Source organism: Oryzias latipes, chromosome 14 (assembly GCF_002234675.1).
Source record: "Oryzias latipes chromosome 14, ASM223467v1".
Classification (NCBI taxonomy): domain Eukaryota; kingdom Metazoa; phylum Chordata; class Actinopteri; order Beloniformes; family Adrianichthyidae; genus Oryzias; species Oryzias latipes.
Window position 1 is genome coordinate 29,561,462 of NC_019872.2, and position 25,587 is coordinate 29,587,048.

At 46.3% G+C, this 25,587-nt stretch overlaps 1 protein-coding gene across 4 annotated transcripts in view; it reads left to right on the top strand.

Moving 5' to 3' along the window:
* The window catches only part of sgcd (sarcoglycan delta), a 198,058-nt gene that overhangs the window by 11,271 nt on the left and 161,200 nt on the right, over positions 1–25,587 (top strand). Inside the window, exon 1 of one of the 4 annotated variants that reach the window (XM_023962869.1) lies at positions 8,003–8,567. The exons of 1 other annotated variant lie outside the window; for it this stretch is intronic. The gene's annotated coding sequence lies outside the window, so the exon portion shown is untranslated. Of the gene's footprint in view, positions 1–8,002; positions 8,568–25,587 lie in introns of those variants that run through there. 2 more of the 4 variants (XM_023962865.1, XM_023962867.1) reach the window with 2 other exon arrangements.

Consider the following 25,587-nt stretch of genomic DNA (forward strand, 5'->3'; position numbering starts at 1 on the left):
TATCGTTCTTTTCAGATTTCTGTTGTCGTCTGTTGGAGTCAAAGAGGATGTTATGATGTCAATAGAGGGAGAAGCGTCTCGTCAGAACTTCAGTTTTATGTAACCCCGTTATGTGGCATCACATTTTAGTTTACCTTTGGAGTCTTGAAACGCGTCACGTGATATTGAACTGCAAGGATTGTCTGCTGGAACTCTGTGCAAACCTGCTGGTAGACCAACGTCTTACTAAAGCAGCAGAAGTTTCTTCTTCTGGGAAACGTCGTGTTTCTGCGTTTGAAAGAAACTGGAGACGTTAACATCTGAAGTCAGAATCAGAACAATAACGTGTTTTTCTGTCATTATCATTTATAAAGAATGATGGAGCGGCAGAACCGCCGCCCTGCCTGACATACTATTTGCTGCTTCACATTATGGATTTCTATTGGAGTTCGCATTAATATATGAGATTTACTGATTAATTTAGTGTCCTGCAGGCATGGGAACAGTTTTCTTCTTTATAACATCTCAACTTTATTTCTGTAACGTTTTGTTCCTTCACAAACATCTTTATTTGCAGAACAAGTTTGTGTTTTTTTCTTTACCCTCCTAAAAGGTTCATGACAGACGCTGGTTTGAAACTGCTGCATGACCATTTTTCACGGCGTCCTCGCGCCTCTGAGGCAGTGCAGCACTCAAGGCGAAGGTCAGAGACCCCGCTGCTGGTGCCAGCATGTAATAGTCTTCTGCTGTCAGTCCTTAGATGGTTAGGTTGTTAGAAATGCCCCCCAGCTGCTCCCACAGGGGAGGAGCAAAGTGTCAGCCAGGCTGCTCAAAGAAACCCAAGGAAAAGGGAATCATTTGGGATTTTCTATCGTTTAATTCTTCGTATGTGGTTTATGACTTGACCATTTGTCTGTCCTTTACATCTGTTTGACGGTGTTGAGGTGGATGGATGGATGGATGGATGGATGGATGGATGGAGGGAGGGATTACTTTATTAATCCCGTGGGAACTTGCAAGTCCATCCATTGCTCCAGGATCCTAAAATGACATTAAAAATATTAAAAGTAATAACTAGAAGAAGAAACTGCAGGTTGATGCTATGTTGCTGAATGAAAAGGAAACTTGAAGGGTAATAAATGGCTAAAGAAATAAAGAAATTATCAAAGTTGACCATAAATAAATAAAGGGAAAAAAGCACAATAACAAAACAGATATGTTGGTGAAAAATGCCAGAGCCGGGTATCGAACCAGCGAGCTTTCGCACCAAGGATTCCCATGTATTTCAATGGAGGCAAAAATCCTGGAAAAGTTATTGCTGGAAAAAGCTGAAAGAGCTGAACGTTTGAATAGTTGGATGGTTAAAATAGATGATTGTAGAAGTTCAGCGTCAGAACACGGTGGAAGATACTAGAATAAAGAGAAACAGGAGGATTTATAGCATTCAACCAATAATCCCCAAAGCATAAAACACTGTCAGTTGTTAAATTCACTAAGATCAGAATAAAAAGTAAAAAGAAACGTTCAGTGCCCCCCCCCCCCACCAGCTGCAGTGAAAAGTCTTGGTCTCAGTCCAGACGGAGACGGACTGCATCTTCAGCTGGATGTTAGACCACAAATATTTACAGCCCAACAGTTTGTTTGTTTCTTAAGCTCCGTAAGATGTTTGCTAAGATGATATGGATCCTGTTAGAGTGCCTGAAGGTCCGGTCCTGTTCCTGCTTGAGGCCCGGTATCATGTACGGCTTCCAGTTGGATCAGTTCTGACGTGTATCAGGTTCTTCAGAAGACCTGGCAGAGCTTCTGTCCTCTGATGAGGGCGGGGCCATAAGGCTCACATCCACATAGTAGGCGGAGCTTTTGGACATGTTCTCAAATCCTTTATGAAGCGCTGTCAGTCAGGGATGTCTGAGAAAACGGCTCTACTGGAAGGTAACGTTGGGGGGGGGGGGGGGTGACTTGATGTTAAATCCAGCTGGAAGGTCCACACAAGTGTCAATCATTAATACAAACCAAACTCCGCCCACAAACCCTTCTCCTTTTATTTATTGGAATTGAAACCAATAAGAAAGCAGCATATCCAACATTGTTCTTACCTTTGTCAATAAAGTTTGACCAAAAAAACAGGAATTTGCGAACAACAACATATGGTGTTTACACTCAGATTGTCAGTGGTCACTTTTATACAGTAAAAGGTTTGTGTTTCTTCCTGTGAGATCATCTTCATCATCATCATCGTCAGCTCCAGTTTGTGATGAGCTGCTTAACGGCTTCACACATCGTTATGTCTCATCATGGTGGGAGTCCTCCATTGTTTCAGCTGGGGGGGGGGCATGGGGGCTGCGAGGAAACCATTCAGGAAGCTGTGAAGAATGAAGAATCATGATTTTAGACGTCACAAACGTCTGTTTGCAACCAATATTCAAATCTCAAAGGGTCAGAATGTTTATTATAATTCTCACACTTTTGATCACCTATAGAAGCCTAAAAGGAGACATGAACAAATCTAAAAATTCTCCTTTATTTTTTATTATTTTATTTTTTTACTAGAGTTTAGAGTTTAGGGACGCAACCTGGAGGATGAGGGCGGAACTTCCTCTGACCTTACTTCCTGCCATGAAGCACATTTCCTTTTTCCAAGCAGAATCCAAACTTTATCTGAACATTTAAGGAAAACTCTGACCTAAGTAGACAAAAAGGAACCTTGTGTTTGAATTCTAATGTCTCCAAATGTTCAAAACACAATAAAAACCTTAAACATTTAAAGTACAGGAGTGTGACATTCTCACAAAGAAGTTCATTAAGTAAATGTAACTGAGTAAATATAACTAATGTACTGCACAAAACAAAACTACACTCCTCTGAACCTCAAGTCAAAGTGAAACTGACGTCTGAAGCTCAAACTGGACTTCTGCATCACTGAACGGATGGATCCTGCAGGATTCATTGATCAGCTTTTCTGAAACGTAGTCAAAGTGAAGAGCAAAGTGAGAAACTGAGCAGAGGCTCATGGGAGTTTGAGTTTTTATCTTCCCTGAAGATTCAGTCAGCTTCAGTCAGCTGCAGTTAACAGGGCCTGGTAGGAGCCGAGCGCCGCAGGAGCATGAAATCCTCCTGAGCCGCATGCAGAACCGACCCGTGCTAAACGGACCAGAGTCCAAACCAGAAGCCTTCCTGCCTCATTCTGGAACCCTGCAGGGATTCATCCCAGCGTCCGTTCTTTACATTCAGCCTCCGTCTCTTTAGGATGCCCATTTGTGGGAAGGGGGGGTCCGTGTCTTTATGTGAATGAGGCCTTGTGCGAAGGCTTCATCCTTCAAATCTCAATTTTCAGGATTTGTGAGCCACAAAGTAAAAAAAAACAGAAGATAATCGAAACGAGAGACGCGGAGAACGGAAATGACAAATAAGATGGAAATACAAAAAGCTATAGTCCAACTCTATGGATCCAAGCCTGTTGGTTAACGTTTGACAGACGGATGAGACGACAGATCCTGGATCAGCATGAATTCTCAGAACTGATCTTTCCACGTCTCAGTTTTAGTTTCCTTTATCAGTCTCTCTTCTCATTTTTCACTGGAAGTCAGAGAAGCGTTTGTTTCATTCATGTATTAAATGAATGCTGTAAGAGAAACAGACGACCTCTGTGAGCTTCACCTGTCCAGGCCCAACAACCCCCCCCCCCCCCCCCCTTTCATTTGAGTGACTGGTATGTTGGGGCAGCCCTGGTCTGCACTACTGCTCAAGGAGACTGACGTCCCCCTGTCTCCACGTGAGACGCCATGATGACATTTGTCTGACCCCGTGCAGACCTCCCAGTCCTCCCCGTGCAGACCTGAGGTTGTTGCTCCTGCTGCTCCTCGTTAACATTCACAGACGGAAAACATCTTTGGGCTTTTTCTCTCTGGAAGGAGCTGGAAGCAGAAGCGGCTGCAGGTTTCATCCCATCATTTCTGACCTCGTGTGTCTCCAGAGTCTTTGTCCACGTTTGCTTGTGTTGGCCATAGCCAGAGGCAGCGTGGGGGGGGTAATGGGGGCTTTTTCAGGCTCTGGGGATGGACTTCAACCAGACTCGGCTCACAGAAGCTGCAGCGCGCTTGAGTCTAGCTCACACCTCCTGGAGCTACAGCTGCACACCACCTCCCAGAGTGACACCTCCCCATAGAGGAGGAGCAGCAACAGGAGCAGCTTTCATGTAGGAACTCAAGCCCAGGAGCTGTGCTGATTTCAAACCTTTATTCCTGTGTTAGTCGCTCCAATATTCTTAAATATAATTCCAGTTTCAATAATTAGGTGAACATTTGTTTCATTGGACTAAACTAAAACTTAATTTTACTCGGATTATTTTCATCTGAACTGAGGCTTCTTGATCTTCACTTCCATCCTTTAGTCGGACTTTGCCAGAATTTTTCTACTTTTGAAACCAGTCGGATCCACAGGAAACCTGAGACGCATCAAACCAGAACCACTCTGGACTCTGAAGACTCTGAGGGGCACGCCGCCTAGAGTTTTCCCCGCCCACATCATCAAAGTCCCAAAAAAACAATGGAGTCACAATGGGTGGGGTCAGAAACCAAGGAGACAGTTGTCCAGACTACCATGAGGTAGGCGTGTGAAATGAAATCTGCCAGAAGCCCGGCAGATTCTAACAACTAAAACTCTGTGGAGTTTCTATGGAAACCTGCCTCCTGTGGTCATTGGAGAGACTACAGTATTTGATAGCTCCTGGTTCATGTCAGGTTGGGGAGCATACGTGTGTGTGTGGGGGCGTGGGCACTCCAATCAACTCCAATGAGAGCCCATGTTTCTTAATGAGACCGTTTCTGTTCATTATTCTGCCTTCAGCTCCTCTTCATGACACGATCGTAAAAGTGACGACGGATTCCTCAACAGAAACGTCAATAAAAAATACACAGAATCAGTCAAACTTACAACCCAAAGAACACTAGAACCAGTTTAAAGGAGGAGAACAGTCCCGTGCCTGCAGCAGCTGGATGTGGGAGGGGCTGAGTCACAGGCTGCAGGGTCAGGATATCAAAACAAGAGTGAAATTCTGGAGCTAAAGGAGGCTTTTGAGCTCCTGCTCCTCCCTAATAGGAGCCTTTCAGACGTTTCTGAACCTAAATCCCAACCTGACGGCCTCCACACCTGAGCAGGACCGGTCCAGATGCGTCCCGTCTGCTGCAGGACGCCTGTGCTGACACTCATGCATGATGCATGCGAGTGTCCGCTTTCGCTCGCCAACTTCATTCTGATCAGAAGAGGATGCATCACCGTTTTCCAACAAACGCCTCCGAAATTTCCTCTGAAAATAAATGTCTGATTCAGAATCCAGAGACGCCGAAGACGAACAGATCTGACCTCAGACACGAAGACGAGCCTAAAAATACGCTTTCCTCAGTCTCAGTGAGGAACAAAAGAATGAAGACAAATGGAAACGCTAGTTTGGAAGACGTTGCACACGCTTATGACATACATGACAATTTTCTCTCCTCGGGTTGACTGAGCGGTCCATGACCCTGTTGAAGTTGGACCGTTTTTCACCGGTAAGGACAGCTGGGACCGGAGTTTGGTGGAGAATCCGATCCACGTTGAGCAGCAGCTGATCCAGCAGTGATGTTTAACACAGATGGCTGCACCAAGATCACTGGGTTCAGCTTTGAACGACTTGTTGGAGGTTCATCAGGGTTTTTACTCTGCCCTGTTATCTTAAAAGCCTTTTATCTGAACCTCTGCAGATTCTTGACCCCCCCAGGTTTCATGAAGTGACTCATTTTTGGGTAAAATCCAGGCTATCTGAGCTTTAATCATCTACTTAACATTTAATGTTGGAGTGGAGGCCAATGCAAAGGTTCTGATGAGGAGGCCGCTCCAGTAATGAGGAGACAAAATAGCCGCTGCAGTTCTCCCACATCAATGCGGAGCATTTCATTGTTAATTACAAGCAGAGGTCACAGGTAATTATCCCCTTCCCTTGACCACAAAGTGTTTGTCAGATGCACCAAGGCATCGGTGGCAGATCCATACGGATATTCAGCGGCAGCCTGCGACTCCATCTGTTACTATCGACGGCTGCTTACGGAAGCATGTCTTTATAATTGCATGTGCAGCTCAGACACGCCGTGCTCGCCGCTCAAGCACAGCCGGACAAAACGGCTCTGAGAAATGTCTGCAGAGCACGGAACCTGTTTTTTTAATGCACCATCACCTTAAAGCAGGCCAATAATATTTTCATAACAAGTATCGATTGCCCCCGCGGTCCCTCAGCAGAGGGTGGGAGCGTAGGTAAGCTGGATGTGTGTGTGCAGGTAGGCACAGCGCTTTAATCGCCGTGGGTTTGTGTCTGCAGAGCATTTAGGGAACAAACGGAGGAAATCTTGTCCTCCTTCAGGCCTGCAGTCAGAGTTCTGCTGCTGTCAGATTCTGGTTCTATTTGAAAGAAGGATTTGATCCCAAAACAGAAGGGGCGGAGTTACCCCACAGGCCTGATTACCTGCACCAGGTGTGTTCCAGCATCAGGGTGAGAGGTTGATGGAAAAGAAGCAGGACGCCCCCCCTCAGGGTCTGAGGCTGCACCCCCCTCCGATTCTAGTTGATGTTTATGGCTGCGGTTCAAAATAGGGTCGTCATGGTGACATGGTTTCCTCTTTCTGTAGTTCTGAGTTCTTTCCCCTGAGGAGATGTTTCTCCAACATCAGAACCACGGCGAGCGTTTGACCTCACGACCACACGGACAAACGTGGAGGGACGTTCAAGGACCTCCGGTTTTTTCTGCAGCTCACCACATTTTCTGATCAAAATTCTTTTTTACACGTTCTTGAGGCACTTTGTTGATGATGAAGGACAAAGATAGAGAAGTTTGAGCTCCTGACAGCATTTTTTATTTAAATTGTGAATCGGGAGCAGACTAAAAGAGCCGTTTAAGGAAAATCATATTTGTGACGTAGAAAATACACCATAAGCTCCCTGCTCTGCTCCATTCTGATGCATCTACTTCAATTCAGTTCAATTCACTTTTATTAAAGTCGTCTCAAAGGGCTTCACACCAGTAATGGTACAAAACAGAAAAGAGTCATAAAATAAAAGGCTAAAGTGGGCCTCCCTGCCCTTTGACCCGCCTGATCCATTTGTCTGTAATGCATCAGCAACGTCTTTGTTTTCCTCGTCTGAGCTGCATTGGAATCGGAACATTTTCCCCGCTAGTATTAGGTTGAGGCTGTAAGCTAGCGGGAGAGAGTCAACTGGTGGATCGGTCCCGCCCACAGCTTAGAGGTGAATTTTTAATGAACTGCTCTGCAGAAACGTTGTCCTGAAAAACGACACAGGTTTCTGGATTGTGGCTCAAAACTGCATCATCAGAATGAAAGAGCCTCTGGGAACAAAAGGAAAACGGGTCAGGAGATGATCGGAGTTGGACTTTTAGCCCAAAAGGCATCACATCTCCAGCAGCTCCACTCAAACTTAAGGCCAAAACAGAAGCGTAGCAGCATAATCAGTGGCAGAACTCAGTTAAAATAAAACTATCATTTGTTTTAAATGATTGTTTTAATGTCCCTAAAAATAACTTACAAGTAAAACGCATGAAAAGCATCAAATACCTGTCAGCCTGTAAACTAAATGTGTATTTGTGGATAAAGGGGTTGTTTTGGTGTTTTGGTACCCCCCCCCATCCCACTACTAACACACCTCTGGGGGTCTCCTATGGGACAGAATCAGCTCCCCAAATCCAGTCTGAGCTGTAAACCTCAAACATGAGTTTCAGGGTGTCAGAAGAAGGGGTGGAGGTCTTCACAGATGTGTGCCTCCTCCTCCTCGTCTCCCTGAACTCCTTCAGCCTCTTCCTCAGCAGCAGCCATCACTCCTGCTTCCTCCTCTGTCTGCTCTCCAAATCCAGGTCCCCCCTCCCTTTACTGTGAGGAAAACTCCACCTCCTTTGTGTTAATGTAGTCTCTGGCAGTGCATGCAGCTCTGTCTCTCTCCAGCCTTCCTCCTCCTCCTCCTCCTCCTCTCTCACATCGCTCTCCGGCTTCACTTGGGCTCGCAGCCTCCCTCCTGCTCGCCGCTCTGTGCACACTCCCCCCTCGGTCACGCTTCGGTGCAGATTTCAGACTTGGAGTGGAGATGAAGCTGATTCTCGTCAGACTCCTTTGCTGACACCCCCCCCCCCCCCAATGGAAAGACAAAGTAGTTTGAGAGCGATGTTGATGCAACAGCCCCCTTTGCTCTGTGCTCATCTGCTGCCATCCCCTCATTTTGGGGGGGTCTAAGCAGGCGGCAGAGCTGTGCGCCGGCGGTTCTCTCCGTCACGCTGAAGGATGCCGGGATCTTCCGGACTCTGGGAATATCACTTCTCTGTCCCAGCCTGATGACCGTCTGAAGAAGCATGTCACAGGCGCCCGCGCAGCCCGAGGAAACCCGCCGTCTGCCGCTTGTTCTGCTGGATCACCGTCTCTGAAGCAGACTTAACATTTCCCGCTATCCCAGAATATTTTTGGGAAGAAGATCCCTGGAAGCTGAGGAGCAGCCGCTTGAAGGCTGGATGGTTCCTGCCTTCCTCTGGACTGAGATTACTACCATCTGACTTGGAGGTAAGGCTCCCCACTTTGTGCTGCGTGGTTGTGGCTTCCACACTTTGAAAGGATCTTCCCGGGTCCTGAGAGTGTCTGGTTCTGCCTGATCGGATCGCTTTGCCGCTGTCACAGCGCCGACTGAGCTGCAAACACTCACTCCATCTTCCTCTGATTAGTCATTACCGACACGGCTCTGTCCTGTTTACTATGCATCATCCAGCGTCTGAAGCGGCGCTCCGCTCAGCAGCTGATGAGGAATAAATGACTCTGCAGCTGAGGAGCCAGAGGTGCTGGGCGTTAAGTGCTTTCTGGAGTTCCTCATGATGCCTCTGCTGGACTGAGTCCACAGGAACCGAGAGGCAGACGGCTCATTTGGGACTTGTGGAGCAGATAGTCTGTTAAAATGCGCTCCGGAGACGTTTCCCGGGTGACTGTGCTCCCCAGCCTGCTTCTTCTCCTGGAACGGCATGAGCGTTGTTTGCTGGAATCTGGTGGCGTGACAAACGGATCCAGAATTCCACGCTCGGCAGGTCATTTCCTGCTAAATGGAAGAACCTCGTGTGAGCATCCGGGGGGTGAACTCGGCTCAAACATCTGAATCACAGCTCAGAGGAGCCTGCATGGAGCTCAGATGTTCCTCTGCTCCACAGAGAGCATTCTGGGTAATGGTGTCTCTCTGGTCCAGGTTCCCTAAACATTCCTATGAATCTGCGTTTTCTGGATGGGGGTTGACCTCACAGCTGACATGTGCTTCTGCACCAAACCCAAACAGAACATGGAAGGATGGAGTCTCAGCCCTGTTTCTCCAAATCCAGAAAAATGTGGCGTCTGGATGAGACTCTGCATATTGATGCACTCGTGCTACATCCATCCTGCTTACTCTGAAAAATGAACATATCGAGCGCTCCGGGCCACAGGCCTGTCGCTTAGATCTATATCAATTAAGCATCAGAGAGCTCTCCGGATGCAAATGCAGAGCGTATCCCCATGCGGAGTAACGTGCAGCCGCATGGATCAGAGGTGGACGCGCTGCATGAAAGAGGCGTTCATCTCACATTCCTGTTCAGACGCTCTCCTGGGATTGAACTTGGAGTTTGTAGAAATCTTTCCAATCATGGAGCTTTTCATCCGACTTGAACAGCAAATGAAAGAGCGCGTTTGCCGAAAGAAAAGCCACTGAATCTGCTGATTGCTTATAAATTAGAGAGCTGAGAAAGCGAGCGATGTCGTAAACCAGCTCTCCGCTGGTGTCATTAAAGCTCTAAATGAGAAGAAATTGTTTTGAAGATTGGCTGTATACGCTGACATCTGTGTTCAGCCGCGCGCTAAAACGCCACAAATACTCTAATTAGGTTTATTTTTCCTGCTATCTATGAAGCATTATTCCTTTACAGAGTTCTGATGTTTGAAAAAAAAAATGAAGAAATAATTTAGAGAGGATTTCTCTGTTAAAAAAACCACATCACATCATGGTTTCCGTTTCTTTAGACCCAAAAGAACCAGACTGCAGTGGAAATGTCCTATTGTCAGTGGGAGGGCACGGTGGTGGAGTGATGGTCATTTGGGCTTCTTTTGCAGTGGTTTGTGTTGGACCAGGTCTTCTGTGGTTCTGATGGTTCTCTGGTCTTTGAATCTGGTGTCAGACACAAACAAAACGGTCCGGTTCTGATGGGTTCTGCTCAGTGCAGGTTCTTTGCTGATGTTTGAGTTTCAAAGTTGCGAAACTCTGATCAACACTTGAATTTGCCGCTCGCTCCTCGCCGGCGGGTTTGTCTGAAGGGGCGTGTTCGGTCGGCGGATAGGTCGACATTTAATAGGTCGGCCCGTCCAGATGTTCTCCACGCCGCCACTTATTGATGATCTGCTGCTGGAAGAGTGGAAGTGAGAAACTGAAGATGATGCTGCTGCATTGCATCTTGGTGATCTGAGGCCTTCACTCTGAAACCTGCATGAAGCACATCAGGATGAGGAGCCTGTTCCAACAGTGAAGCACGGGGGTGAGAGTGTCATGATGTGGGTGACAGTGCTTCAGATTACAGCAAAGGAAACTCTAACGTGCAGAAACATGAAGTTACGTTTTATTGACAATTAGATGATAAAACAGGAAACTTGTGGGGGGGGGGGGTGAGAGTGAGGAGACTGATAGTGGATCAGAAAAAAGCAGAAGGAGCAAACATGAGTAGCGTTGGGGAGGACCGGCATGGGGGGGGGCACTCCACTCGCCTCCCCCTTCACCTCAGCAAAGACTCATGAATAACTTAGCTGTGAAAGTAGCTGGCAGACGCACACAGAAGGCGTGTAACTGCATTAGAGGACGGCGGCGAGCCCTTCTGCACAAATCAGCTGTTTGAGTGTCCTGATGACAGCCTGCCGCCGCCGCCGCTTTGTTTGGCCTCTGAGCTCAAACTTTAAGGACTTTCAGGGTGTGAATATGCTGCGTCAGACCACAGGACGACTATATTTGGATTTTGACATTAAGTAAGAAGGGCGGGGGTTTGAAACCAGCGTCTGCCTGCAGACCTGAGGGAGCTGCTGTGGAGGAGACGTCTGCACAGAAAACGGATGAAGCCTCAGTGTGCAGCTGCACACGCGTGTGTTTGTCAGAGCCTCATATGCTAAAAGGTGGAGCTGAAGCATCATCATCACCATGAAGAAGGCTGCTTCCTCCTCACACACATACACACATTCCAATGACGTGTGTTTTCCTGATGCTTCTGTTTAAACAAAGTGGAGGGTGTGAAGGGAGGAGCTCCCAGGGGGAGGTGGGGGATCAACTGTCACCAATCAGGGACTCCGGTTAGTTGAGACGTATGGGTGGCGTTCGTTTCAGGACAGAACCGTCTCAAAAGGGATCATGAAGCAGAAGTGAGTGATGGCAGATGTGGAATTCTACTGCTGCTGCATCAGATATGAACAAAACCTAGAAATATGGAAAAAGCACAATTCCACTATGACGCCGTTTCCTTTAAATCCTATTTATGTGAAACACAGAACAACTCAGAAACATGAATACAGGTGAACAACACTTTGATTGACAGCAGATACATTCAGTTCACTAGCACTCATCATCTGTCAAAGGTGACGTCGGCGTCTTCTCCAGGCTGTGAAGCGGCGAGTTCCTTACACGTGGGAGGGGCTATGGGTGAAGCCATTTTGGGCAATGGTGGTTTGTGATTTTCCAGAGGAGCTGTGGATCCAACAGTTCCACACGACACACTCAACTTCTGATGAGCGCTGTGACGCTCAAGGAGTCAGAAAAAAGGCTTTCCATTGCAGTTTTGTGAGATGCGTCCATTTCAACACGCCTCAAAAACATTTTCTTTCTGATAGATGCCAGTGTTTTCTAAATCTATTATCGCCAACCCCATTTGTGGAAGGAAACGCGTTCAGAAACGGCGTCGGGCATGTTCCTGAACGCGTGACACACGGCGGGTGTGAACGTAGCATCACTCAGCTGAGCGCCTCTTCATCGCTCCATCAGGCCTCAGAGGAAGACCACGCTTCCCTGAGGCGTCTTTGGTTGGAGGTGTGCAGAAGCGTCTGGAGGGACGTTGGTCACGCAGAGCCTTTCCTGCAGGAAGTAGCTCGCCGTGGCTGCAGGTTGTAATCAGGAAGGTGAGGGTTCCACACATCAGCAGAGAAACGCTCCGTAGACGTTTCTCAGTGACTGAAAAGCTTCAGAGTAGAAGTTCACGTGGTCCTCAGCAGGACGAGGAATCCGTTCTGGATCTGTTTGGACGTTTTATAGACTCATCGGTTCCACATGTGCAGCTTTTCTGTGAAGAACTTTCTCACGGATGTTTGCAAATGATCTTCAGGCAAAAACCTTCAACACGCTGCACAAAGATTTGACTTTCTTTGTCGGATAACGTGAAGCTCTGAGTGACAGCTCCTGTCTGACAGGAGGGGGCCTCTGGGGGGGGGATCAGAGGAGCTGAGGCTCGGAGCTGACAGCTCTGCCTTCCCGTCTGCTCCTGGAGGCTCCAGAAACATAATCCTGCAGCCGAAGACGGGGAAAGATGGATCCCAAAGATCTGATGGAGCTTAGTAGCTTAGATCTTTGCGTGGAGAAGATTTTTACATCCTCCTCTCATTTTAGGAAGGAGATGAAAGAGAAACAGAAACATGATCTCTTTCATTAGCTGCATTTACACGAACAAAAGTAATCGGAATGAACGCCTGATCTGAAGAAAAATGCGTCACGTAAACACGCCGTTCAGAATAGTCTGCCCCCATCAGACTCGTTCGGATCAACATGTCTTTCCGATGGAGATAGGTGGTTATGCCGATTGTTGATCTGATTGTTGTTCATGTAAACGATTCATTCTGATTGTGTGTCACTGCTGCTCTGGTTTACGTCATGCATAGACGGTGTTTCCCTCCAGAGAAGCTTTGGAGCTCAAACAGGACCGACCAGCTGCTCCACGGACGCCTCTGCGCTCCGCCCTCGCCCCGTGGGCTCCTTGCCTCTCCCTTCCTTTCTTCTCTGACACCCCCGCGAGGGGGGCGCCGGGGAGGAGCGCTTCGTGCCCCCTGACGTCCGGACCCTCCACAGTCCAGGCTCCCGGACGGAGCGAACCGCGTCTCTGAGCAGAGCAGCCGGACTTATAGCTTTGTGTTTGAGGGGAGGGGAGGATGCTTTGTTACGTGTGGGAGGCTTGGGACTGCCATCCGTCCCACCGCTCTATGTGAACGAGCTGCTGGACTCAGGAGAACCGGGTCTCTGAGCAGAGCTCGGACATCCAGCTCTCACAGCGGCTTTGGGGCGGTGTGTGAGCTTAAAGCAGAAATGCTGCTCAGTCCTTAGAAACCGTTCAGACAATCATGTGGATTTGTGTTTCCAGTCGTGTCCCGACTAAATAAAGGCTGATGTTATTCCACATATTTAAGTGCAGCAAACATGCAGATTGCAGCGTTTACCGCATGGATTTATGTTCATCCAGGCTAATGTTGTTGTTAGCGTGTTAGCCTCTCTTAACCCTTCTTCCAGCTTCGCTCTTAAACAAAAAAAGCACCAACCACACGGATTAAAAATAAAATGATGAGCGAACAGGCGCTTCATAATAATTATAACAGTTATAGTTGCTCTCCCTCTGTTCCCGCCTTCCGTTGATCTCCATCCGTCCTCCTTCATGTCTCCTTCACATGTTCAGGCGTGACTTCCTGTCTCTGGTCCTGTGGCCTTTATGGGTCTCCTCTGGAGTGTGATTTGGATTCTTCTGCCCAATTAGCAGCAGAGGAGCGCGTAAATAAGAAAAAGGCTCTGAATCCCCGTAAATAATTCTGTTTGCCAGCGATGTCGTGTTCAGCTGTGTGAGCAGGGGCTCTCTGGGGGGGTGGGGGTCTGAGAGCTCACTTCCTTTCACTAATTACCCGGCAACAGGCCTCAGTAATTGTCAGCGGCTCTGGTGGGCTCGATGCCTTTAAAGATGGAGCAGCTTGAAGCCGTGTGAACAAAGAAAGGCCAAAAACAAAGTGGTTTTAAGCTGTGAACCAACCAGGAGGTGAGGGGGAAGCAGGAGAAGCCGGAGCAGAAGCAGCAGCTCCTGCAGGAGCAGCAGCTCTATGGTTCTGCAGGAGAAGCACCTCCTTCTGGATTCTTAACGAGAGAAGAGAACAGAAGCTGAAAGAAAAAACTAGAAACACCAGCCTGCTGTGGAGCAGGAAGGAGGAGCAGGAAGACCCGCCTCACGGTGATTCTCCTGAAGTCAGAGCAGGACTCTGGAAAAGTCTTCCTCGTGTTCTGTGAGTTTGTTCAGACCATCAGTTCCTGTTGGAGCCGTTTTCTCCAAATCAACCAACCTGGTCCTCAGATTTCCCTGTGAACTCCACCTGTTGTTTCATGTGCTGGGGGGGCAAAGGAGGCTGTGCTGTAACCTGCAAAGCATGATGGGAGCTGACGGCTTTGGTGGCAGAGATGCAGAATCAGCTGCATCCCATAAATCCAGCATCAGAAGTGGAGGCCAGCAGGAATTTGCGACTAAAGCAGGATTGAAGGAGGACTAATGGCAACATTCTTTGTAATTTATGCATTAAAACGTGATAAGATGGCGAGGCGGCGTGGAGCGGTCTGCACCTCCAGAACCCACAGGCTGCTGCTCAACAGGAGAGGCGATGTTCCAGTAAATTAGATCTTTCAAAGATCTTCTAGAGGTTTCCAGGGATTATTTGATTCCTTCAAGCAGTTTTGAGATATTTCAGCTCAAGGAAAAAAACATTTGATCAACTTAAATGAATGTTTTTTTTCTGTGAATAATGTAGTTGAGGGATGTGAAGTGTTTTTCTTGATTTTCACGTCTGACTTACAGATGCATGTATTGTGGCTCAGAAAAGCCACAGGGAGACAGTTTGACACACGTTCACGCCGCCTTCTCTGACTCACACTGCTGTTTAATTGATGGCAGGACTATGTCAGAACCGATAATTCCATCAAGACATCCTGTGGTTATTTTAAAGAGGGTCTGCTGCGGAGTGGGGGGGGGTGAAGGGAAGCTCCCAGCTCCGCGGCTGGACGGACAAATGCATCCGGACTTTTATTTGGCTCTCCGTGCCAATAAAGAGCAGACGCCTGGAGGAGCGGATCAGAAAACAAACAGTGAAATCAAGTCCGACATAAATATTTAATGCATGAAAGAAATGAATGTGAAATGAGAAACAGGGATTTGGTGTTGACAGATTCTCCTGACAGATGGGACTGGATTGTGTTTCCCTTCAGGTCTTTTCTGTCTGCGCGTCTTCCCAAGCTGTTTCTAATAAATAGCCGTCTTTGGTCTCCAAATAGAAATGCCCCCCCCCCCTTCATTTCTCTAAATGTTCCTTTATCACCCAGTCCATCCAAACGTTGCTCTGCTGCAACCTGCAATGCATGATGGGAGCTGAAGGTTTTGGGGGCAGAGATGCAGAATCAGCGGCATTCCATAATTCCAGCAGGATTCTGCCTTTGGCTGCTCATGAACCGCCGGCAGCAGATGGACCGGTTCTGGCAGCAGAACCGTCTGAGGAACAGTTCTGACCCTCAGAGTCCAAAACAAATCAAAGAAAGTTTTTAAAAACCAAATGAGCCCCGGAGAAGCAGCAGCATCACAATCTGGAGAAACTGCAGCAGGAAATGAGGAAAATCAACGGCCAGGTTAGAAAATACAAATATCAGATCAATATCATTTAAATGTTTATCGTTGCTTCTGCCTTTGTGATTGAATAACTCTGTCTACCAGCTCTGGCACTAAATTGAATTTGTCTTTTAGAAACCGGTTCAAACTTTGGAATTTATTTCATAACATCGGTCTACAACAAAGTTTCATAAACACAGTGGATTTTCAAAATAAACCCCTGGAGGGATGCCGACCCGGCGTCCATCCCATCCAGTTTTATTTATAGCCCAACATCACGACAGTCGACTCAACGACCGTCACTAACTATACATTAAATCAGGTCTACAATACCACAGCAGATTACCAAACTAATCTTAGACCCTCTGGAAGGAATAACTCCTAAAACACAGATTCCAGGGAACAGAAGAAGAAACTGTGGGACGTCCACATGAAGGACGTGTTCCTCTTCTATATTGATGTTTTGTGTTTAAATGAAAATGAAAAAGGTACTTTTACACATAAATGAGCAGAGAGGAGTTTGGAGGAGAACCAAAGGGGAGGATCTGCTGTGATCTCCGTGTGTTTGGAGGAGAACCAAACCGCCACAGTGTAAATCTGTTTCAGCAAGAACCTTGAAGATGTTTAGCAGTGCATGCTGGGTAAAGGTGGTGCAGTGAGGAGCTGCAGGAGCTCCTTTTCTTGACACTTTTCTCCTTCCTGCTTTCTTACTGTCAGAGCTCGACTGGACAATAGCGCCCCCAAAGGAGCAGCTGTTGGAACTGCAAGAATTTTTTGGTTCTGTCCTTACAGCTGTGCGTGCGTGTGTGTGTGTGGGGGGGGCGTTTATCAGAATTTCTGCCCCAGAATTAATTCTGTAGAACACAAGTTCATATTTGAGATTTTAGAATGATCTTTTTGTGTTTCTGACATTTGGATCCTGAGAAGAGACGATGCAGTAGCTTCTGGGAAATCTTTATGTTTTTTAGCCTTATTTCTATTGAAAACATTAAAGACCCACTGTGATGAAAAGGATGTCTTTTGTGTTTTAACATTGTTGTGGGTCCCTCAGGGAAATGATGGCAGAGGAGCCAAGGTGAGAGCGTTCTTTCTTTATTACTAGAACCTGAGCACTACACTTGCTCCACGCAGGGCACATCAGCACATGAGCGGCTTTCAGTTGCTGTTTGTTTGTGGGCCTTTCTGTCTGAAGTTTAGTCTTCAACAAGTGAAATGCTGCTCAATGGGGTTCAGATCAGGTGACTGACTTGGTCATTCAAGAATATTCCACTTCTTTGCTTTAATAAACTCCTGAGTTGCTTTGGCTGGATGTTTTGGGTCGTTGTCCATCTGGATTATGAAACAGTTTGGCTGCATTCACCTGGATCTGCGCAGACAGGGTTGCATTCACCTGGATCTGCACAGACAGTCTGTCTCTGAACACCTCAGAATTCATTGGGCTGCTTCTGTCCTGTGTCACGTCATCAATAAACACTAGTGTCCCAGTGCCACTAGCAGCCATGCACGCCCAGACCATCACACTGCCTCCACCGTGTTTTACTGATGATATAGTGTGCTTTGGATCAGGAGCTTCTCCACGCCTTCTCCATACTTTTCTCTTGCCATCATTCTGGTAGAGGTTGATTTTGGTTTCATTTGTCCAAAGAATGTTTTTCCAGAACTTTTTTAGATGCTTTTTAGCAAAGTCCAATCTAGCCTTCCTATTCTTGAGGCTTCTGAGTGGCTTGTATCTTGCAGTGTACCCTCTGGATCTACTTTCATGCAGTCTTCTTTTATGGTAGACTTGGATATTGATACGCCTACCTCCTGGAGAGTGTTGTTCACTTGGTTGGCTGTTGTGAACGGGTTCCTCTTCACCATGAAATGATTCTGCCATCATCCACCACTGTTGTCTTCCGTGGACGTCCAGGTCTTTTTGTGTTGCTGAGTTCACCAGTGCTTTCTTTCTTTCTCAGGATGGACCACACTGTTGACGTTTCCACTCCTAATACTGTAGCAGTTTCTGGTTTCATGTTTGTTTCTGTTTTCTTAGCTTAATGATGGCTCCTTTCACCTGCATGCCGAGCTCCTTTGACCGCATGTTGTCTGTTCACAGCATAATCTTCCAAATGCAAGCATGAGTCCTCTAATCAACTCCAGGCCTTTTATCTGCTTCACTCATGATGACATAAGAAGGGAATTGCCCACACATGCCCATGCAATAGCATGGAAGTCAATTGTCCAATTACTTACCAGCACATGGGGATTGTGTTTAAAAATGCTTTAGTTTTTCACATTTATATAAAATCTTTTTGTTCAACCCATGGAATAAATGCTGAAAGTCTGCACTTCAATGGCATCTGAGTTGTTTTATTTCAAATTCACTGTGGTAATGGACAGAAACTAAAGTAGAAAGAATGTGTCTCTGTCCAAATATCTATGGTTCTGACTGTTCGTCTTAGAAATTGACTTTTTTTTTTCTTCAATTTTGGCTAAAATCATCATAATCATAACTAAAACACTTTGAAAGCAGATAAACGATGATGGGAGTGGGACTTTCAGAGAAGTTTGAAACAAAGCTGCTGATTCGTCTTGTTCATTTGAACCCGGAGGAGTCCATCCATCATTGAGCCGCTGTGGTGCAGTGGTGGCCTCCTCAGAGCCGTGTGTCCGTCAGCACCCTGTATTGGTTTGTCTGGTGTCTGCTTGACGGTGTTGCGGCGGTGCATCCATCAGCTCAGTCTTCTGGAGTGCAGGGATCTCTTTAGCCTGAATTACGGCTCCCGTTGACGCAGCACTAAGACATGTGAGCGGGAGAAGAACTCTCATTGATTCGTTTGTCAAAGGAGTGAATAATTCTGATGAGGTATTGACCGCTGCAGATGAAGACATAAGTCACCTTGGTTATGAGCAGATGGCTGCTGACGGCACGACGCGTATTTGATCAGGAAACCTTGAAACAAGGCGGGAAAAAACGGCCGCTTTCCTTTCTGAGCTGAAGCTCATCCTTCACAGAGACCTTTTGTTTTTTTGGAGCGTGAAGATGTTTGAGGTTGGAGGGAAAACGAAGAGCCGACTCTCATACGTTTGTGTAATGAGAGCGCCATGAGACTCTGGAGTGCGTGAATGCCAGCGGCACGTGAAGCGCGCTTATTGTTTCCGAGAGAAGTTCAAAAGGCAGGAAATAAGACACACTACAAAGGGCTGACGGAGCAGAGCGCTGGAGATGAGAGGCAAGAGCAGAAAAATGTCCAGAATGAAAGAAAAGCAGGAAATTAGGAAGGAGCCAAAAATGGAAAAAGTACGGCAAAAGAGAAGGATCATAAAGGGGTGTGACGCAGAACAAAGAGGACAAGAATCCAATAAAACTCAGCTTCACAATGACGCATGTTCTTGTTGTACATGTGATCGTGGTCTGGAGCTTTAATTGGACAGAGAAGAGTCCCTCAGCTCCCAAATATTACGTTTCCTCACAGTTTATGGAGGAAACTCATCATCAGCCCACTGTGGACTGGACGTTCTGTGGACCACTCATCTCCATCGTCCACCTGTTTGTTCAGACATTTCTACCTAACTTGCTGCAGATTACTGGGAGCAGGTGTCAACCTGGACTCACCTGTACAGGTGAACAGACGCTGCAGATTGTCAGCATGTGTGACGAGGACAGACCATCGGGTTTTCCCCCCAGTGAGGCGGTCCAGGAGCAGAACTAAGAGCGTCTGCTCCAGAGATGGTCCTGAGCTCCTTCCAGTCTCGCTGCAGCCCTGAATCAGGTTGACTTACACCCCCAGCCTCATGGAAGCTTCAGTCAGTCAAAGGAAAAAAAGAAGATTCTGGAATCAACAAGATGAGTTTGAATAAATATATGGGCATAAAGCTGGAAAGATGTGAAAACGTGCAAAGTGTGAACGTTTCCCCAGATTTCTCTGCTGCTGCAACAGATGAAAGTGTCCGACAGAAGAAGAGGTTCTGGAGAAAGGTGTCTTCAGGTTCCTGACAGCAGAACTGGAGTCAGTGGGAACCGTAGAAACCAGACGGTTTGAGGAAAGAGCTGTCTTTTACTGGGATAGAAAGCTGAAACCTGCAGATCTAGTAAACAGCTTTTCTGCTTTCCTAACTTGTCTCTGAGTCACTTTGACAGACGGATGAAGATGATCGTCTTCTGTTTACCCATAAATGTTGATGTCATATCGTTGCGTGGAACCGTTTCTTTATCTGGAAGAGCTGCTGCCTTTTGCACGATTCCTGCTCCAATACACTTAAAGTCTAAAACCTTTTTACAGAAACACGGTTTCTGACACTAATTCCTGCACTTTAGCAAAACTCCACTGAGAATTATAGTTGTTTTTGAAAAATGGAGCTTCAGGGTCAGCCATGAGCGTCTCCCCTGAAAGCCCCTCTCAGCTCCTCCACCCGCCTGTGAGGCGCAGCGGAATCAGTCACAACCTCGCTGTGAGGAAGACCGCCAAAAGCTTCCTGCCAAAGTCCCCAAACATCCAGAAAAAGTCTCAAATCTGCAGCTGTTTTCAACAAAAGTGCCTGAGATGCTATCGCCCTTTTTTTGATTCGCCGTCTGGCCGGAAGAGGGTAAAAACCTGGGTTATCGGCGGAGCCTGAAGCATTGGTGTCATGCTTTTACTGGTTCCATCATTTATATTTCCCAGATATTCGCTACATGCAGTGCTGTGGTGGCACGGCTGACCTGGGGTAGCAGGTGAGGTGAAGGGGGCGTGGTTGTTAAGGGCTTTCAAACCTTAGAGAAGCTAGAAAGTGTCAGAAGGGGCACAACCTTTACCATTCCACCTTAAATGATGAGTCTGCTCAACTCTTTGGTCATTATCTGCTGATAATGGCTTGATCTGATAAGCTGCAGCCGTCACGATTTGAGAGTCACTGAGAAGACTCGGTCCGAGTCGTGGACACACATCGGGCCGACTCTCCTTCCTTCCCGGTTCAGCCTGAAGTTCTGCTCCTTCCGGTGCTGACCTGCTGAGGTTTTTCAGGAAACTGCTCCTCCAAACAACAAGCTGGGCTCATGCTGGTGCAGGAGTCCCACCAAAGCAGGAGATGCTGCTCTGGACCCTCTGGTGGCATCGCAGGGGGGGCCGTTTTCATGAAATGACCCTTGAAGAAAATCAGGCTTCTCGCTATTCCTGTCATGTTTATAAAATATCCATCACAGCCTGCCGCCCGCCACTTCCCGCGTATTTGTATTTCCAAATAAAACCATTGTCATATTGGATTACATTTCACATTGTGTGAAAACACCTATTAAGCTGCTGCGAGTCATTTCCATGCGCCGTAATGCATTTGTGAGCTCTTGAATGTCTGCAAAGGAGCAAATGTTCTCGCGATTACTTTGGCGTGTTCATGAGAAGGCGTAACCGCTCGCGTCTGGCTGATTTTACGTGGCGTGAACATGAAAGAGGAAATCCCCGCCACCTTCTCCTCGAGCCGTGGAGAAATGAAATGAGCCGGGATGCTAAATGTGTTCATTATTTGATTTGCATCTGCGGCTGCCGGCTGCTGAATCCCTGGATGGCGGCGGCTCTGGGGGGCGCCCCTGGCGCCTGGCTGTAAGTGCTGAGGAACACGGCCATATCATCTGAATGCAGATGTTCCCGCCGCCGCAGCAGAACATTACCTGAGGGTTTCTACCGTTCTCGCCTGAAGCAGCTGAGGCAGCTCATAGGAATGCGGTGGTCTTGGCCGCGGCGGGGGCCCATCTGAAAGGACGCCTGCTCTGTCGACTACCTGATTGGTCACTTTCTTACTTCCTTACTAGTGAGGCTAAGAGAACTGAAGCTCAAGCTGAACTTTGTAGGACTTTGATCAAGAAGTTCTTTTTACATCTTGTGGTGGTTGTCCGGATCATCTTTGGCCTTACTGTGGAGTTCATTCCCATTTTGACCTCCAGAGGTCAGCCGTTTGTTTTTCACATGTTCAGGCAGATTTCCCTCCTTTTTGGGATAACTCCACCACATTGTGGGTGGAGCTTATCATTCCTCCAGTTGGAGTGCAGCTGAAGTTGATTCACAGTAACTGGAATTAAAATCAAGCAGTGAAACGTTTTAAGGACGAAGATTTTAGGTGGAGTTTCTGCGACTCAACTTCGACGCATCGATCAACCATACTGTGCAGCAGATGGATGTTTGAGTGACGCTACCTTCCATAGATGTTCAGAAACTCCAAGCTGGATCTTCTAGAAGAATGCGACACCAAAGCGGCAGAGAGAAGCTGGTGGGTTTGCAGAACAGCCTGTGCAGCAAATGGAGGAAAATAAAGTCAGAAAGGTGAACTAAATAGAAAAACCAGCTCCCAGGAAGGATGGACAGGTGTTTCATTCATCAGTACAGGGGGCGGGGCTCCACTCTGCTGCTCACCTGCTGCTCCTCGGGGAGGAGGAGACTCCTTACAGCATCTCTCTTCATCTTTGAGCCAGTTTGGAAAACAATGTGACTGCAGCAGTGAGGGCCTGTCTGGACTTCTTGACCGATCCCCAAATCTGAGATGCAACGGTAACCCCCCCCCTTTATTAAAATTAACCTCTGCTGTGTTTCAGCCTACAAAACCTAATTAACGAAGTAAAGAGGGTTTCTGTAGTACAGTAATTGCAATTAATTACCAAAATATGCGCTGTAATTTGTTATGTTCCTCCGTCACTGACAAAAGTAATGAAGTTACAGTATTCATTACTTTGTAATCCGTTACACTGGTGAAGTATCATAAAGGGATTTCTATCGTCTAAAATGACGTAGCTGCTGGGCTTTGCGGGGGAAATACACAGTTTTATACACTACTATATACTACCATACACTACTATACACTACCATACACTACTATACACTACTATACACTACCATACACTACTATACGCTACTAAACACTACCATACACTACCATACACTACTATGCACTACTATACACTACTAAACACTACCATACACTACTATACACTACCATACACTGCTATACACTACTAAACACTAAATTACACTACTATACACTACTAAACACTACCATACACTACTATACACTACTAAACACTACCATACACTACTAAACACTAAATTACACTACCATACACTACCATACACTACTATGCACTACTATACACTACTAAACACTACCATACACTACTATACACTACTAAACACTACCAGACACTACTAAACACTACCATACACTGCTATACACTACTAAACACTAAATTACACTACTATACACTACTAAACACTACCATACACTACTATACACTACTAAACACTACCATACACTACTAAACACTAAATTACACTACTATACACTACCATACACTGCTATACACTACCATACACTACTATGCACTACTAAACACTACCATACACTACTATACACTACTATACGCTACTAAACACTACCAGACACTGCTATACACTACTAAACACTAAATTACACTACCATTAGGGTTGGGCGATGTCCCCTAATTTGGCCGTTGACGATGTTTGCTGTCAACCATCGGGATGGACGATGACATCGTCGGGGGGGGGGTATTTTTACATTTTTCGTTCTTATATAACTGCTATTCGTTATTTTGCTTTTTTCATTTTATTCTCAACTAATGGTTACTCCGCGATGATCCAGTATAAACTGAGGGAAGTGACTTTAACAAAAAAAGTAACAAGCAAGATAGAAAAGAAGTGTAGTCGCTCCCGCACCTATTAATTAGTGAAGTGGACCGGCGGAGCGCGGACTTAAAGCTTTGTGTTTGATGGGAAGGGGGGGGGGGGGGGTACATGAGCGGTATGTGTGGGAGATTTAAGACTGCGATCCGTCCCGCAGCTCTAGGGGTACAAGCAACCGAACTCAGAACCGGGTCTAAAGGTGTGTCTGAGCACAGCTCGGATCGTCAGCACACACAGCGGTTTGAGCTTCAAAGCAGAAATGTCGCTCAGTCCTTAGAAACCGTTCAAACAATCACGTGGATTTGTGTTTCCAGTCGTGTCCCGACTAAATAAAGGCTGATGTTATTCTTACACGTTTACACGCAGCGCCATCCAAAGCTAATGTTGTTAGCCCGTGTTAGCATACTGCTAATCCTGGCTACGTTCAGAAAAAGCACTGACCACACGGATTAAAATTCAAATGATGAGCGAACAGGTGTTTCATAATAACCGTAACATTATTAAAAGCACGTTTAGAAGATCATCTCGTATTTTACCGAGCTGACATGTCAATATATATAGCCGCTCGGTGCTGTTATGGTTTTGTATTGAATTGTTACATTCAATAAAGTTTGGAAAAAAAGCCGCTCGGCGGAAGTTGTATCCCCTTCCGGTTTTCAAACTGCGCATGTGCGAATACTGCGCATGTGCGAATGATTTATTCCGACCGAAATTGTGACCTTAGTGAACGTTTTTATATTCTGAAAACATTTTTCTGGGCCCATGTACACGGTTGGATTCTAATCCGACCATTGATCCCATCAAGATATTTTGTACATGTAACCGCGGCTTATGGTGTCGACGCGCAACGTGGCGGGGGCTTGGCATCACGATGGTGGTCTCTCCATCGGGATGTCAGTCACCCATCACGATGGACGATGATATCGTCCATCGGCACAACCCTAACTACCATACACTACTATACACTACTATACACTACTATACACTACCATACACTACTATGCACTACTATACACTACCATACACTACTATACACTACCATTCACTACTATACGCTACTAAACACTACCAGACACTACCATACACTACTATACATTACTAAACACTAAATTACACTACTATACACTACTCAACACTACCATACACTACTATACACTACCAGACACTACCATACACTGCTATACACTACTAAACACTAAATTACACTACTATACACTACCATACACTACTATACATTACTAAACACTACCATACACTACTAAACACTACTCTACACTACCATACACTACTAAACACTACCATACACTTCTATACACTACTATACACTACCATACACTACTATACACTACTATACACTACTATAAACTACTATACACTACTATACACTTCCATACACTACTAAACACTACCATACACTACCAGACACTACTATAAACTACTATACACTTCCATACACTACTAAACACTACCATACACTACTATAAACTACTATACACTACCATACACTACTATAAACTACTACAAAACTACCATACACTACTATGCACTACCATACACTACTATAGACTACCATACACTACCATACAGTACTATACACTACTATACCCTTTATACGCTATACAGTTTTTCCTCACTGGTGTGACGATCAGCTCCAGTCAGATCAGTAGTTTCAGACTTTCCTGCAGATGTTGTGAGTTTGAATCTCCTTCTTGTCACTCAAGTCCAACCCATTGAGTCTGGAGGTTTCCAGACCAACAGACATAGACCTCTGAAACTGTGTTTTCGGGTTTTTCTGTCCGTCTCACATAACAGATCCTGTGTGGCGGCGGCGGCCAAACTTTAATGTTTAAAGAAATACCTGATCAACAGCAAAACCTTTGGAGCTTTCTGCTGAAATATCCCAAATGTTCACAGGCTTGCAGCTAATGCTGCATGAAAGGAAAAATAATGAACTCTCTCACCTGGATTTGACAATCTGCTGGGGGGGGGCAAAGACAGAAATGCATGGCCTGCAAATATGCTGAGTTTAGTTTGAGGTTTTTCAAAAACCAGAGTCAATTCAGGAACAATTACTGTGAGTGTCTGTTCAGCTGCGGCTTTTTGCACTGCAGGCACTTAAGGAAGCAGCCAACAGAACAAATAATCCTCACGGCGCCGAGGAGAGATGAAGATTAAATTTACAGAATAATTTCCCTGAAGCCTGAATGAATAACTGAACAACCATCAACTTCTGAAAACAATTCTGGAAATTATTTACAGTTTATAGGCGGAGATACTGCAACTGAT